Source organism: Hetaerina americana, unplaced genomic scaffold, assembly GCF_022747635.1.
Source record: "Hetaerina americana unplaced genomic scaffold, ioHetAmer1.1.p SCAF_9, whole genome shotgun sequence".
Classification (NCBI taxonomy): Eukaryota; Metazoa; Arthropoda; class Insecta; order Odonata; family Calopterygidae; genus Hetaerina; species Hetaerina americana.
In genome coordinates, this window is record NW_027287538.1 from 76,635,297 (window position 1) to 76,653,256 (window position 17,960).

The 17,960-nt window shown below is 43.3% G+C and overlaps 1 protein-coding gene across 1 annotated transcript in view; it reads left to right on the plus strand.

The window, feature by feature from the left end:
* Positions 1 to 12,572: 12,572 nt before the first annotated feature.
* The window catches only part of inaF-D (trp-interacting inaF-D), a 48,571-nt gene continuing 43,183 nt past the window's right edge, over positions 12,573 to 17,960 (plus strand). The window contains exon 1 of the mRNA XM_071597619.1: positions 12,573 to 12,762. The gene's annotated coding sequence lies outside the window, so the exon portion shown is untranslated. The remainder of the gene's footprint in view (positions 12,763 to 17,960) is intronic.

A 17,960-nucleotide genomic window follows, 5' to 3' on the forward strand; every position in this document is an offset into this window, starting at 1 on the left:
TAACCATAATACAGTCCTACTGTAATCTCTCTGAATCTTCAGGCATTTTTATATTATATCTGCATTCATTGTGATGCTTAAACTGAGTGTTGGTTTTTATTAAACCCTGTCTCACCCAGAAATCTATCGCATACTTCTCATGTTCGTTCATTGTTCCTAAACCATGGTACCCTACCTCATTCCCAACTCTCCCTTCAACCACCACCACATTTCAATCCCCCATAATTGTCAAACATTTCCCTCCAGGGAAATCTACAATAATGTCCTCCAACTGATCATATACCATATTGACTTCTTCCTCCTTGTGATTGCTTGGTGGCATGTATACCTGAACATAGACCAAGTTCATTGGTTCCGCTTTTACTTCTATTAGAAGTATACTATCAGTCGCTTGCTCTATGTTTACAAAGCTCTTACCCATTTTTTTATTCAATATTATTGCCACCCCTCAGTGGGTCTCTTCCCCTCTACTTATAGAGTAATATACGTATATTACTCTATAACTATCACTGCACTAATGCCCGCTATCCTTCCATCTGATCTTGCCAATGCCTAAAATATCTATATGTCATCTCTCCATCTCTCGCTTTATATTCTCTAACTTCCCTGTCCTCAAAATCATCCTTCCTTTCCAAGTCCCTATTTTAACTGTTTTGGTTCATTTCTCTATCTTCTTTTCTGCCGCTGCTTTTGCTTTGCAAGGATTTTGTGAGATAACAACCACAGAGAGGCCTTACCTCTCCTGCCGTCGGGGATGGACACGGCCCAATGGCTGTAATCTGGGCTCTGTAATTTCCAGGGCTCATTTCTTTACTCTTGCCCAATATTACTTCTTGAGAAGATTGGTGAGGATATTGCTCACCTAGTACTAAGCCCTATGCAAAGTGTGAAATACCCACATTAAGGCATGGCCACCAGTTCCTTTCTCTGGGCCATCTGTAGTTTCCTGTCCCACCTGGTACTTAGTCGCTAATTTAGATGCTTCCCATTTTCCGGGAAGTCATCTCGGATCGCAGTGCATGACATGGGTCGAAAAATGGCGGAATATTTTGATTCATATGCATTTCCAGACTTCATACCCAAAAGAGTTTCCTTTATCGAGGCCTTCAATGTTTTCAAAAATCCGACTCGATTGCTACATTTTGAATGTGATCTCTGTGAGGTATTCTGCCGACTCATTGCTCTCCTCAGATCCACTCATCGTCCCGGCTTCTCTCTATTTTCCCGTTCTCGAGTCAATGATTGTCTAGTACTTCGTCAGCTACTTGGGCGTGGCAGGAAACGGCGCCGATACCTTCCTCAGTCACATGCATGCTGCTTATTGGCACAAAGTTCCGTGTAACCCCCTGTAAGTATGAAATTAGGGTTCAGACATACTGCAGTGACCGTTGAAGGTGGCCAGAGCAGTCGGAAGCATCGTTGCAGCGCTTCCCAGTGAGTCGAGTGAGGGGTCCTCTTGGCTCACCTCGCCGGCCATCGCATCGCCCCTGTCATCCACCCCTCCGTCGCCGGCCGACCTTAGCCTGCTGCTGATGTTGGGCGATAGGAGGACATGTATTCCAGTTGCTTGGAATAGGTCACAATCTGAAACTTTCGCGGAAATTTCACTGGATGGAAAGAAAATGGCTCCAAATTACAGGGAATACTGCAATGCTGTGAAAAATCTAGCGCAATACTATTTCCATCCGTTGTGGTGTGTAACCCGCCAGCGTGAAATGCCCGATCGGATTCACAGGAATATTCGGTAAACCTCTTACGTCATATATAACGGCTAGTACGCCCTGGGATTCCCTGTTCGGCCTCCTTGTCGCAGACGCTCAGATTCATGTCGCAGACTGTTTGCCCCGCACCACTGTCCCTCTGAAAATTGTAGTTTGAATCTGAGCCATGTCGAACGAGGTCGCACTTTCAGGGATGGCAGTAGCTCTGTACATCACTCTACTGAGTAAAATGAAGGCTAACAAAAAGCCACCGAGTTGATGGATGCGTGGTTTATTCAAGGATCGGAATAAGCAAGGGTACAAACTTCTTGACACTCTTAGATTGGAGGATGAAATGGGATTAAGAAATTTTGTTCGTATGAGTCCAGTCGATTTTGAATTTCTTCTGGAAATGGTTGGACCACGTATTTCGAAAGAGGAGACGAATATAAGGGCGGCAGTTTCTGCTACCAACAGGCTTGCAGTCACTCTCCGTTTCCTCGCAAGTGGATACTCATATACAAGCCTCATGTATACTTTCAAAATTTCTAAACAGATAATATCCGAGTTTGTTCCTGATCACTGCCATCATCATTGCGGTGAGAACGTGTATAAAAGTAACTTTTATTTCTTCTATGGAGGAGGTGCATGTTTAATTATTGCTCAACTTGCAAAAAAAGGAAATATTATTTTTTCTTCGTAATCATTTAATTCTCAATTTACATAAAAAAAGAAATATTATTTTTAGAAATGTAAAAATAGGAGATATGAAACTAAGTTAACATTGGCATGTAATTATTCATGTAGGAGGACAATGAATGCGTTCCGTAGTCGAGTGCGCTATCACTTCCACTCGCTGATGGAACAGCACTAATCATAGGACCATCAGAGTGGGACGTGGTGGAGTGAGATGGGGTAGTTAAAACGCATCACACAAGATTCATTGTTGCGGAGCGTCCCGGATGCTGGAAAGGAATCCAGCCGACGCAGCTCGCGCGGCAGAGTCCGAGCAAAGAATCTCAGTGCGCACTAGCCTAACTCGGCGATTTCGCTAAACGAGGGTAAATATGGATGGGAGCAATGGACCTTGCTCTTTAATAACTTTGTCGAACGCACTCGAAATTTTTATGACATTGCGCCCTCAGCCAGACGGATTGATAGCCGGGAAACCAGTCACTCCCTGGTGTGATTACACAGTTCCTGGACGAGGAAATAATAGACATTTTGGTGGACATGTTCGACTACCTACCTTTTTCGATTTCAAGGACTACATATTAACCTTGGAGCAATATATAGGAAAATTCATCATTCATCCGCGATGCAAAATATCATTTTCACAGGTTTCCCCTTGCCTACAACTTCGTCACCGGCTATTGACATATTACTCATGTGGGCATTCAAATTTGGAAGGATGTCTCTATAGCAGTGATGTTAAAAATGCATTATTACCCTCATCGTGCTACGGTAGGAGAGATCATGTCTACGAAACTAGAGAGATTAAGTATAGAACAGATAGATTTACGATTTCATTTTTTCCACAAACGATAAGGGATTAGAATAACATTATCCGACCGCGGTAGGGTCATATTCTGGTCAAAATTAATCTGGTGTTTATTCACCCCCTGCCACACTACCTAGTGGTGGCTTGCAGGGTACTAAAAATTAATATTAAACATTACCCGGAATTACCTCAGCCCTGCTGGTGCAAGAATTAGTAACTGCAATAAAGACATCACCCCCGATTCTATTTGTTCTGTCATTTCTGTAAATAAATAAATTTGTCCAATTGAAGGGTTTATTTTGATCAATGTTGAACCCCATTCCGTGTTAGAAAGTTAGGCAGTAGTATGTAGGGAACGTTGGGCTACAATTCTGAAGACACATTTTCGTATATGTGTCTTCAGAATGACTTAAAATTCGGAATATGGCATTTTCCCCTCGTATACATCAATTGCATAGTAATACTTAACGAGCCAAGCTTTTTCTTTGTATACTACAAGCCAATCAGGACAACGGAAAAACAATATTTAATACGTCGCTGTTAGATCACGAGGTTGCCAGAGATTGGAAAACGGCTAACGTAACACCAATATTTAAAAATGGAGACGAGGAGGAACCGAATAATTACAGACCTATTATCGTCCATTTCGTGCAAGGTTATGGAACATATAGTTGTTGGTTTCATCGTGATAATCAGGAGTAATTGATGAAAAATCAGCACGGTTTCCGAAAATGTAGATCCTGCGAGACACAACTTGCGTTTTTTGTTCTCGATATTCTTACTTCGGGAGAGAGCAATGTTCCAGTGGACGCGATTTTTCTAGAATTTAAGAAAGCCTTCGACGACGAAGTACCTCATAGTGAACTACTTATAAAGTTAGAAGCATATGGCATCCATAGAGAAAAATATCCGGTGTTGGATTGAAGACTTTTTGAATGGTCGGGTAAAAAGAGTAGTGATATATGGAGTTACCTCAAATGCAGTAGAAGTAAGTTCAGGTGTTCCTCAGGGAAGTGTCATCGAACCTCTTTTATTCCTACTTTACGTTAACGACATTGCCGTCATAGTTAATAGTGATACACGTTTATTTGCCGACGATGCAGTGGTTAACCGTGATATCCGTGATCCTGAGGACACAGCGGTTTTATCACCTTAATGCTACACAACGCTGGTGCGACACTGGGCAATGGGAATTAAACTTAAAAAAATGCTTAATGATGATTTTTTGTGTAAAAGAGCGATTCCCTTCCGAACACCAACTGCATCGGGGACACCGAAATGGAATGTGTTAGCTCGATTAAATATTTAGGCGTTACTCTCACTCAAGATCTCTCCTGGGTAAAACACATACGAAGAATATATGGACAAGCTAAAAAAAATTAGGATTTATTAGAAGAATACTTGGTAAATGTGAAAGAGGAATGTTATGTGTTGTTAGTTAGGCCTCGTTTAGAATATGCTGCAAGTATATGGGATCCTCAAGAAGTTGGATTAATTTCCGAATTGGATCGCGAGCAGCGTAGAGGAACTAGATTTGTAAAACGTTGTTATGATAAACTTAATAGCGTATCCAAAATATTAGAGCATCTCGGCTGGGAATCATTCCCGGAGCGAAGGTTAAATTACAGATTGAAGCTCTTGCATAAATTGGAAGGACGTCTCTTTAGCAGTGATATTCAAAATGTATAATTACCCCATCGTACTACGTTAAGAGGGATCATGTCAATAAAATTATGGAGATTAAGTCAAGAACAGAAAGATTTAAGATGCCATTTTTTCCACGGACGATAAGGGAATAATGGTATTGGCAGTATCCTGGCATCCGCGTTCTTGTTGCATTCCCTTGGTGCATTGCTTCGCTGGCCTTGAACATTTGCCGCATTGCTCTTCCATTTCGCGTGGCTGGTTTCATTTTTCTCTTGCTGTACGCGGAGACTTCTCTTAGATTCTTCCACCTCACTCTCACCTTCTCCTTTTCTCTCCTATTTTCCTAATATTTCGTTTATGCTCCAAGGCTTCTTAATTCTCCATTCCTATTGTCCTGTTCGCCGCTCTTTCCTAAGGTTTCCTCACACTCTCTACGCAGTCCCAATCCCCTTATATATATATATATTTATTTATTTATTTATATATATATTAATATAAGGTAATCTACCGGTTAAGGTAGGTTTTTGGATGGACATTATTTCTAATTAAGTAATTTCTGACCCCTAGCAAAACACAACATCCTACTCTACATCAGGTCCCTCTTCAACTCTGAGTCCTTTCTTCCTCCCTTCATCCCGTCCAACATCCCTATCCTGTTCCTTCCCTTTCCTCGTTTCCATAACATTCTCCCCTCTGTCACAGTCTTCAACAGCCCTTTGCCGGTCAATACCCCCTTCATCCACTTTTCCTGCCTCCATAGGATTTCTCCCATTAAGCCCCTCTCTTCGCCCACCATACCAAGTACTTCCTCATTTGTTTTCTTCTCGGTCCATTTCACCTTCTCCATTCTTCTCCACACCCACATTTCAAAAGCCTCATACCTACGTCTATCCTCCTGCTTCAAGGACCACGTTTCCGCGCCGTACACAGCTACGCTTCATATCAAAGTTTTTACGAGTCTTTTCTTAACATCCTTACTCAACGATCCTATCATCAACTCCCTCCTTCTGAAAGCCTCTTTGCCTAGCACAATTCTTCTCCTTACATCCCTACTTCTTTGACCCTGTTGGTCCAAAACACTACCGAGATACGTAAACTGTTCTACCTGCTCTAGTTTTTGCCCTCCTATTTTAATGTTAAGCTTGGCCTTTTTCTTTCTAGAAAATCGCATGACCTTTGTTTTATTAATATTGATTCTCATCCCATACCTGTCGCACTGAATTTCCAATTCACTCAGCAATGCTTGCAGCCCCTTGGCTGACTGACAAACTAAAGCCTGGTCATCAGCAAACCTAACTGATTTTACGAATTCCCCGCCCACTTTCATTCCTACCTCGAGTTCTTCCCATGCCTCTTTAATCATTTCCTCTGCACACAGGTTGAACAGCAACGGTGATAATGGGCAACCCTGCCTTACACCCCTTCCTAACACTGCCCATCCTGACTCCCCGTTTCCCACCCGCACCTGAGCAGTCTGAGACATATACAGGTTGCGGATTAGCCTCCTTTCCCTCCAATCTATTCCTATTTTCTGCAATATACTCAATAGTTTTCCCGAATTCACTCTACCAAACGCTTTTACGAAATCTACGAAACAGGCAAATACCTCCTGGTTGTGTTCTATATTCCTCTCGATTAATAATCTCATTACTGCAATGGCATCACGCGTACCTCTCCCCTTCCTAAACCCAAACTGATCATCCCCTAAGTAATCATTTGCCCTACTCTCTATCCTTTTGTTTATGATCCTGAGAACAACTTTAGCTGCGTGGGATATCAAACTAATTGTCCTATAGTCCTCACATGACGTGGCCTTTACCTTTTTCGGAATAGGAACTAAAACTGATGTCACAAAGTCTTCCGGCCACATTCCCTCCTCATAAATACTACGGATCAGCCCATATAGCCTCTTTTTCCCACATTTTCCTAAACAAGTCAGTAGTTCCGCAGGAATATTATCCACCCCCCGCCCTTACTTAGTTTCATCTCCCTTAATGCCCTTTCTAGCTCACCGTCGAGTAAGCCTTGGACCTAACCTATCGTCCTCTACGTCATGTTCCTTTTCTATGTCTAAGTTTGTTGGTCTAAGCTCTTTACAGTTCTTCTATATATTCCTTCCATCTCTCTTGGATCTTTGCTGCGTCAATTATTACCTTACCCGCCTTATCTCTAACTGCTATCGTTGATCTCCCTTTCTTACTTCCCGATAAAGATTTAACTTTGCTGTACAACGCACCGATTTCCCCCTTCCTCTGCATACTTGCCATATCCTCGCACTGCGTCTTCCACCACGCTTCTTTTGCTTTATTTGTTACCCGCCTCAATTTGTTGTTTAATTCTTTATACTTCATTTTTCCTAACTTTGTATTTACATTCTTCCATTTTCTCCGCTCGTCCATCTTTGTAATCATGTTATCCGTGATCCATGGTTTCCTAGCCCTTTTAGCGTTAACGGTTCCAATAGTGTCTTTTGCGGCTTTAGACAACCCCTTCTTGATACTTTCCCATTTTTCTTCGATAGTACTTAGCTCCTTGCAATCCTCCATGATTTCCTCTACCGCCTGTTTGTATTCCTTCCTTTTCAAACCGTTTAATGCTTCTACATTCCATTTTCTAACTCGCCGCCCTTGCGTAATCTTTTTGAAACGGATGCTACATTTCATAACAACTAAATTGTGGTCAGAGTCCGCATCCGCTCCCGGGAAGCTGTGCGAATTTATCACACTGTTCCTAAACCTGTGTCTAACAAGAATATGATCTAGCTGATACCTTTCCGATTCACCTGGCATTTTCCATGTATACCTGCGTCTTTTGTGGTGTCTAAACCAAGTGTTGGTGATGACTAACCCCTGTCTCCTGCAGAACTTAACTGCTTTCTCCCCGCGGTCATTCCTCGTGTCTAAACCGTAATCCCCCACCTCATCACCATCTCTTCCTTCGCCTACCGTCGCATTCCTAACCCCTATCACTATCAAATGTTTCCCTGCAGGAGCACACGCGATTATGTCCTCTAATTGATCGTATATCCTATCGACCTCTTCTTCATTATTGTTGCTCGGTGGCATGTTTACCTGAATAATAACCAAGTTCCTCGTTTCTGCTTTTATCTCTACTAGTAATAATCTATCCGTTACCTGCTCTATGTCGACTACTCTTCTTCCTACCTCTTCATTTAATACTATGGCAACCCCTCGTTGGCTCTCGTCCCCGCCGCTGTATATTATTCTACACTTATCACTCCAGTTATCCCCGCTATCCTTCCATCTCACCTCGCATTGACCTAAAACATCCTTTCTTCCCTTTTCCATCTCTCGCTTAACATTCTCCAATTTTCCTGTCTTCATTACCAACGTTTTTTAATGTGGTTCCTAAAAATCTGTGGTGATTTCTTGGCCAGCATGGTTTTTATACCGATTCCTGAGTCTGCGATGTGATTCTCCACAAACAGCGTGCTGTTATCGATTATTTAACTGCTGAAAAAGCGACTCCTTCGCAGATTCATCGTCGTTTGAAGGCTGTTTATGGTGACGATGCTGTAGATAGGTGTACTGTAAATCGATGGGTAGTAAAATTTCGTGGTTGATAGCCTGGAAAAGCCATAATTGTTGATGAAAGACGCAGTGGACGTCGGATCAACGCCACAAACGATAAACATCGCAAACTCATCGGAGATTTGATTCAAAATGACCCACTCAAAAGCGTGCCGCTAACCATATTGGTCGAGAGTGTCGTGCTAAAGGCAGTCTGGCGCCAATAATCTTGCAACATGACGACGTTCGTCCACACACCTCGCGCGCAACTGGAGATGCTTTGCGAAACCTGAAATTTGAACCGATTCCACACCCTCCTTATTCCCCCCATCTTGCGCCTTGCGATTTTAATTTTTTTCCTCAACTCAAGAGACAGCTCAACCCATTACACCTCGGACGATGAGGTGAAGGCAGCTGTCAAGTCCTGGGTTCGAGAAAAGTCGGAAGCGTTTTTCAGGTACGGAATGAAAAAACTGGTTACAGGTTGGGCAAAATGTGTTAGCCTTAACGGTGACTATGCTGAAAAATAAATACATGTGATTTTAAAAATTAAGAATTGTACTTAAATGGAATTTTTGCCCGATCTTGCTATTTGTTTTTTATGGTCTACAAGCGTGTGTACATTACTTTTCAGCCTGCCCTCGTCAATTCTTATATTTCGTATCGATATTAATGTTGGACATATTTATCGCTCCGTCGCGAAACGCAAAGGAATCTTTAGTTGTATTGGGTTCTTCAAGCGGGATGCTTTCATGTTGTCTCAGTCGGTCAAGGTTTTACCAGACGACTAACCTTTTTTCGTAAACAATCTCACTGCTTCGTTGTCGCAGGCAGTGGTCAAGAAGGGACCACTCAACCCAATGAAGTTCGTGGTTCCCTCTCTGGGACGAATCTGTAGTGTTCCATGCTGTTCCTCCTTGCACACCACATTTGAGGTAGACGGAAAAGGGGTTCACTTATGAGCGTACAGTACGATGCCCAAAGAGGGAAGGTGAGGGAAGGGCGCGTGGGATTACTCATAAGGTGTGGGAGTTCACGGGCAGTGAAGCGATCTATGGAATGGCCGAATATGCCGGGAGTGTGTGTGTGGTACATCGACGCGCCCCTTGAAATGAATTCCACAGAAAGAAGAAGCAATCGCCAATGACCATTCGGAGGAATTCGGGAGTCTAAGGAGGAAGAAACCCCAGAAGACGGACGGTTTTCATGCGCAAGCCATTTTTTGCATAACTTTCATGTCGTGGGATAAAGGCACCACAAACACTCCGCACCTTCCCGACCATTGTCAGGGTGAAAACCAGTACCAGAAGAGAGTTGAATCCCTTGGAGTTCTACAAGGTTGGTATAAAAAGTATCGGTAGCAATTTTTTCCTAACAAGTGTTATTGATTGTTTGACCAACATTCTGTAGAATACATCTCATCAAAATACGATAAAAAATATGAGCATACTTAACATGCATTGATACACGCAGAAAATATTTATCCCATGCATACAAGGTTTGTATAAAAAGTATCCGTAGCAATTTTTTCCTGATAAGTGCGTGAAATGTTAGATTCAGACCGCCGGTTAAGTGTGGGCATGATAGAAGATCGTATTGGCAATGATAAGATGACAGTGCTTACATAATTATCACTGAAAATTTGGCAATGCGAAAGGTCTACGCCAAGATCGTCATGGCTGATGTGGACGGAACATAATCCAAGCGTGCCTCCCTCAGCTGAACCCTCGAGACAACATTTGGGGAATCATACGAAATAGGGTTGCATCGGATGATGTCGTTCGGCTTTAAATTGGACGTATTTTGAAGGTATATTGGGGAGGAGATGTTCCGATGAGAAGAGTGGATGAAAGAGTGATAGGAGTGGAGTGACGCACGGAACGCCATGGATGACATGCAGAATGAAGAGCGGGCTGTTTGTGGCACAAGTGGAAAACAGTGACGACGAGATCAGTGAAAGTGACCAACATCAATTATATTATTATGCTCATTTAAAATCCTATATTAATAAAACTATGGTTGCATTCAATGTTGCGTTTCAATTGATAATTCATTTTTCATTTACATAGTTATTGTTATTTGTGGCTCATTTCCTTTTTGGAGAGGTCCCTCACCATCGGAGGAATATTATTTTATTTCTTAGTACGTGAGCAGTTAATTTAGGAGGTACTTTCATACTGACATGCCCCCAGTTAGTTCCTCCAATTGATCTACACGCTGTCTACTTCTTCCTCCCTTGTCAGCACAAACAAACTAACCATGGGGTACTCTAGATTGGTCGGAATCGAACCACACACTTGCTCAACCGCTACCCTTCTCCCCAGTTTGCCTCCCCGTACCACTATAAATTACTCTGTAATTATCGCCTCAATACTTCCCGCTCCTGTCTCTCCGCCTCAACTGACACACCTCTAGTATGCGACGGTGAATCCTATGAAAACCTCAAAAGCGATGATGACCATTTCAAACAAACGCTCCGTCACAATACTCTTAGTTCGTAGCATGACGTCCGTTGTTTATAGAGTGGCTGATTGTTGGCGGCACGTGGCCAGATCCAAACAGCACGGCTCAGCAATAGTCGGCTTAAACATGGCGGGTCCCCTTGCACTACGCAGCGGAGAGGAGAAGCGTTCTGTAATTCGCAAAAAGACAAAAGGCTGCAACCTGTAAACATTCATCGACGAATGAAAGTTCTGTGTGATGATGGATGTATGCCGAGACCATGAAGTTTACTTTCGTCCGAGGATGTTCCTCGACAGCATTACTCCCGCCACAGACCTTCCTCGATAGGTTAGGCACAACAGAACAGTTTCACCAGAGGAAATTTAGCAATTGAAACCATGTTTTTCCTGAATTTATCCATGCATTGCCACAATGGCGGAATACTTATATCTATTTACACGTCATGGGTACTGCAAGGAAAAACATAAAATAAGTATATTCATCTTGCATTCAATAAATTAGGTAATATTTAAGGTTTTCATTAGACTTTCCTACTTAATTACACTTCTCTTCTCCATTTCTCTATTTTTGTTTTTTGACCTCCCTGTTCGTAGCGGAGCTCATACATTGGAGTTTCATTTTTCTACAGTTGCGGTTCTCATCTGACAATGATTCTTCCTTTTCCACTGCTGGCAGCTCGGTATGGCGTTGGGGTTCGCTTGGGGACCACCGCTGAGGCCCCGACTCCGCTGCCGGGGCATACCACCTCATTGTCCAACGGACCTGTGGTTTCCAGGATTCATTACCAATTTGTTTCCGTCCATATTATTTCCAAGGGCACATACATATTTTGTGGTTCACCTGTGCCTTCGTTAGTGGGAGAGGTTACTTTCTCTTGTCACGTGACGCCATCGCTATAAATGTTCCATTCTTACTTACCGATTCGTTCTCTTTTGAATGTCGGAACGCGCTAAGAACTCCAGTCCGATGCCACCGCCAAAACAGAGCGGAGAACGGTCCCCCGTGTCAATCGCTCCCACAATCAAGAAGAGTAGCTAGCACCGGAGGACGTGGCGTGCGGAGAGGGAGATGGGGGAAAGACTGCAGCCGAATGGAATTCGCGACCTCCGCCCACCTCTGGCTCTCTCTGGTGAGCAATCTGTTTCGTTTTTCCACACTTGCCTGTGAGGGAAGGAACAAAATTTGCGATTATTCAGTGATATAAAAGGCTATCATCCTTTGCCTCTCCGTTACAAAATATTATGACAATACTGCGGAAGCATTCTCTTGATCCTGATAATTCAGATCAATGTCGTCGGAAAAAAACCGTGCCGGCTGAAAATCGGACCTCGCGCAGGTTCTTCCACCCCCCTTCCCCCCCCCCCCCGGGACGTGGGGCGAAGGACATGTTGGGGAGCACACCCCTGGAAATGAATGCGCGCTCGATTTTGTCTTTCGGGAGGGGGGGAATTTGTTTCACCGTGAGGAAGAACACCGGCGTGGGCAAACAACGAAGGCTTTGGCAGATTGGCCCCGGGTGGAGTGGGGGGGCGGGCCCCTTCCCCACCCAGAGGCGACCCCAGTTCGTTGTGTCCTCGGGACCCCCTCAGTGTGGGGGAGGAGGGGGGGCGTTCGGCGTTTCGTAAGCCGTGGGAGGAAGCCAAGGGACGGAGCCCTCCTCTTTTGAGGGGTGGGGAGTGGAATTAAGGACAGGGGAAGGGGGAAAGGTGCTCGTCCGTCGGAGCGGCCAGGGTGAGGGCGCAGTCCATCGGGAGTCTTCGCGGCCATCGGTAGGAACGCGGCGTTTGCTCTGCACCAAACGGGAACCCCCCCCCCCCTGTGAGCAGAAGAGGAAGAGGAGACTAGAGCAGGGGGTCGCGCGCCGCGAGAGTTTGGCCAGGCGAGGAGCCGGTGATCGCGCCGTGGACCCTTTCTCTCGACGGTAGGTATTGCCCGCCGAATGGTGCCTTCGTGGTCCCTCAAGTTACCTTCAGGTCAAAGGATAGGCAGAGTAGATTCAGCTCGTCATACTGCTTAATCCGCACACTCCACCCTGACTTCCTTGAAAACATCCTTCATGGAAATCCCCTGCAGCATCATCTGTGGGCCAGATACATGCGTGGGTGATGTATTGCTCCTCGGGCCACGTGCATAGAATGGATTCCCTCGAAACATTAAAGTCCCCCTCAGCGCTCTCTCTTCTCTCGCCTTCGCCTCCATCTACTCTCCCTCGGAAAGCACCTCCCTCAATCTTAATATATGTCTAACCTATCAAAAACTCCACCCCTCTGTTTACATAAAATCCCCCTACGAACATCAATACCCTAACCAGCTGCCACCCTCCTCAATCAACTCAATGAAGGCCCTCCTCCGCACTCACTCTCACCCCGTTTCTTAATGATCCTAACTCCACGGACGCATTCTACACAAAGTTTTCCTCCTCCGCCACCCTTAACCCAACTCCATTCTCTATAAACAATTCCTTTGACGCTCTCACCCGCCTAAACCTTCCCTAGACGCCAAATCGCCCCTTCCGTCTCCATCCGCAAAACACACTTCCCAGGAAAGTAATCCATTCTAACAAACCAAAAGATTGCAACAAACGTAGATAACAGAAAAACACATCCATTCCACAATTAATATTTATTGACGATCGTAGTTTCGCCCTTCTCCTTCCCGTCGACCGCTTCCGACCTTACCCACAGATCCCTCCCATTCCATTCCCAATCGCCTTGACCTGCCCTGCCCGTCACTCGCACCCTCAGTTTTCTTCCTTCCGTTGAGAAACGTGGTCGGGCCACCGAAATACTGAAAAACCAGAGCAATGAGTCTCATTATTTTGTATTTCTAAGTTACATATTATTATTAACATTATTAGTTAATCTACCGGTCAATGTAGGTTTTTGGATGGATATAAACTAGCAAATACATATTCTGTGACTCCTAACAAAAACACAAAATCCAGCAGCCTATTCTACATCTGGTCCCTCCCTTTCATCTCTGAGTACTTCCTTCCTCCCTTCATCCCGTCCAACATCCATATCCTGTTCCTACCCTTTCCACGCTTGCCTAACATTCTCCCGTCTGTTACAGTCTTCAACATCCCACTGCTTATACTCATTAGATTTTCCCAGCACACTCTATCAAACGGTTTTTCGAAATCTACGAAACAGGCAAATACCTCCAGGTTGTACTCTATATTCCTCTCAATTAAGAATCTCATTACTGCAGTGGCATCACGCGTACCTCTCCCCTTTTCAAACCCAAACTGATCATCCCTTAAGTAATCATTTGCCTTGGTCTCTTTCCTTTTGTTTATGATCCTTAGAACAACTTTAGCTGCGTGGGATATCAAACCTATTGTCCTGTAGTCCTCACATTACGTAGCCTTTACCTTTTTGTAATAGGAACTAACATTGATCTCACAAAGTCTTCCGGCAAGATTCCGTCCTCATAAATACTACGGATCAGCCCATATAGCCTCTTTCTCCCACATTTTCCTAAACATTTCAGTAGTTCCGCAGGAATGTTATCCACCCCCCCGGCCTTACTTAGTTTCATCTCCCTTAATGCCCTTTCTATCTCATCGTCGAGTATGCCTGGACCTAAGCTATCTTCCTCTACGCCAACCATTTTTCTACGATAGTACTTAGCTCTTTACCATCCTCCATGATTTCCTCAACAGCCTGTTGGTACTCCTTCATTTTCAAACCATTTAATGCTTCTACATTCCATTTTCTACCCCGCCGCCCCTGCCTTATCTTTTTGAAACGGACGCTACATTTCATAACAACTAAATTTAAGCAGTGGGATGTTGAAGACTGTAACAGACGGGAGAATGTTAGGCAAACGAGGAAAGGGTAGGAACAGGATATGGATGTTGGACTGGATGAAGGGAGGAAGGAAGTACTCGGAGATGAAGAGGGAGAGACTAGATGTAGAATAGGATGCTGGATATTGTGTTTTTGTTAGGAGTCACAGAATATGTATTTGCTAGTTTATGTCCATCCAAAAACCTACATTAATCAGTAGATTAACTAATAATAATATATATAAATACACACATGTGTGTATATATACATATGTGTACATATATGTGTTGTATTTGGGTGTATATATATATATACACACACACACACATATATATATATATATATATATATACTATATATATATATAGTATAAGTAGTATATATATATATATAGTATATATATATATAGTATGTATATTTCTATATAATATTATATAAATTTATATGAAATGGAACGCTCTTCGGCGGCGCACAGATATGTAAAGTTGCAGATGTTGATTTTTAAAGCATGGAAACACAAAGAAAGGACACTCACACTTGAAGTTTCGACGGCACGGCCGTCATCATCAGATATTGATATCTAGGGTGTCGCCGCGGGAGAGGCCTCCTGTTTGCACAGCCGTCTTTTATCGATCTGCATGTCTTTCTTGACAATAAGGAAACCGTCTCAAGTAGTCACCTGCATTTACGTCCCCTCAGCTGCCAATGTAGCTGACCGGACATCTCGGACTGCCCTGCCTCTCTAATTATGCTTTGGTTGGCCATCTTGGCCGCCTAGGGTAGGGCATACGTATATAATTGGGTAGGCGTCTGAGTCTTTGGTTGCTTGAGGTGGCGTGTCTCCAGTCCTGTATGACCCTACCGCGGTCGGTCAATCACGAAACAACGAATGAACGTGGGGAGAACGCGATAGCTTTCTGCATGAGAAAGGGTTTAACCACGACGAACACTTGATGAAGAAACGCAATAGAATTGGAAAATGCCTGGAGATTCAGTGAGAAATATATGAGACAACATTATGGTTACGCACAGATTAAGGAACAGCATAATCAATTCACACAGTCTCCCGGGAACGGATGCGAATTTAGATCATAATTTAGTATTGATGGAGGGTAACGCCAGAATCAAGGGGATGAAATAGAGAAGGTGGCTGGGGAAATGGAATGTAAGAAGCATTACTAAGACGAAAAGAAAGACGTAAGAGTGGGCAGTACAAAATTACTAGTAAGGACAAGGAGACGCGTGAGTTATGGGAATATCTCAATAAAGGCACAACGAAGGGGACAAACGAAATTACGGGAACAGTGCATGCGAAATGGACAAGGAAACCATTGATTTCAAGCAAGATAATTAGAAATATATATAAAGAGATGGAAATGGAAGAATGCAAAAACAGCATTAGGGATAAAAAAGTATGGAGAGTTTAATAATAAACTGAGGAGAAGCGTGGTGGAAGACACAGTGCCAGGGTATGGAAAGTTTACAAGTTAAGTTTGAAATTGGTGCGTCGTGCAGGAAGGTGAAAGCACTGTCATGAAGTATCAAGGATAAATCCGAGAACATTAACATAGGCACGGATACGGCACGTAAATTACTAATTTAATCAGGAAGATATGCAATAGATAAGGAAATAAAACAGAATTTATAGGGTTAAGGTATGAAGGTGAGTAAACTTTGTGAAGTGTACGGAGACGGAATGATGAGTGAAGGCGGAATGAGGCAGCGGTGCATTCAGTTTAAAAATGGCCGAACGACGAGGACCACAGTGGTGGTCAGCCTAGCCTTGTGACAGATGACCGGACGGATGGACCGTTCTTGGACATAATGGACTTCAGTCCGTTCACTCTCGAACAAAAAACACCACTTAAGTACAACACTGTCACACATCACTTAGTCGGTGCACTGCACAAATTCCCTGATGGTGAATATAAGCAGCTTTGAAGTTTATTGCCAGCAAAAACCTTATCACTAAACTGATTTTACGTTTGGTGGGATTTATAATTATATTGTTCATTATGACTCACTACTGCAGGCAGACAACAAACACGCCTTCCAAACACTGCAGCTCCAGGCGTACTACCCTGGTGCGTGCGTCAAATACAGCAAACATTCGGCTTCCCCGCTTCTTTGCTCGATACTTGCAAAAGTAAGTTAGTTTCTGGACAGAACTAGTATTTTAAATCGTAATTTCCTGAATGTCAAAGGTTTTCACTCATATATATTTCATACGTCGTTTTCTTGCCGTAAAATTCGGAACAGTATTTCAGCCCTTCAAAAGTTCAAGGATAACACTAGGAAAACCACAGCTCTGTCTGCTCTAAAAGCCTCTGCCATCACAACTCGCAGGAGTATGCCTGACCTGGTCGAGGGGAGCCGGCGATACGAAAAGAACATTTTTTAGGAACCTCTAATGCAGGTCTCATTTCTGTCAAAGTCTCATTTCTGTCAAAGTTAAATAGGTGAATTAATGCTCTGAACTTTCATTCGTCGATGAATGAAGGTTCAGAATGTTTCACCCCCCTCGACACTGAACAAATGAATGAGGAATCGCTGTTTCTCCGTGGTGTATGTTGAAAGTGGAGCGGCGATGTTTGCACTATTGCTGAGTTATGGCAATAAAGCTAGCTGTTAGAGGCAGGTCTCTCAGTACTCGTCAACCACGGCTATCATTGTGAAAAACGAAAATCGGCTTTCTCACGATGCTTCGAAATTGTAGCGCAGTTTAAAAGCTTTCACTTGACATATCCTCGCATTAGACTGGCAAGTTTAGTCGTAGATTATTAACTTAGATGAGTGTATCATAGGGCCAGGCAAATTTGATTGAAAAACAGAAACGGTATTTAGGGATTTGAAGTGAAATAAGACCATGGAAGTAGACAATATCACATTAATTCACATATCACACTATTCAATGATCCAGGAAAAGGTGGAAGGAAGAGTTATCGTAGACTAATTTTTGGAATCTATTAGTAAGGACATGCCCGAAAAGATTCTTTAAAATACGTTATTTGAAATCTTATAAAAGGGAAAGGCAACCATATACGAGGACTACAGAACTATAAGATTCATTTCATGCGCAACTAAACTTGTTCTTAGGTTCACGAATAAGGGGATAGAGAAGAGGACAAATGATAACTTAGGGGATGATCAGTTTGGGTTTAGGAAGGGGAGAGGTACGCGTGATGCCATTGCAGTAATGAGATTATTAATCGAGAGGAATATAGAATACAACCAGAACGTGTTTGCCTGTTTCGTAGATTTCGAAAAAGCGTTCGGTTGCGTAAATTGGGCCTATTTGATGAATATATTACAGAAAAGAGGAATAGAT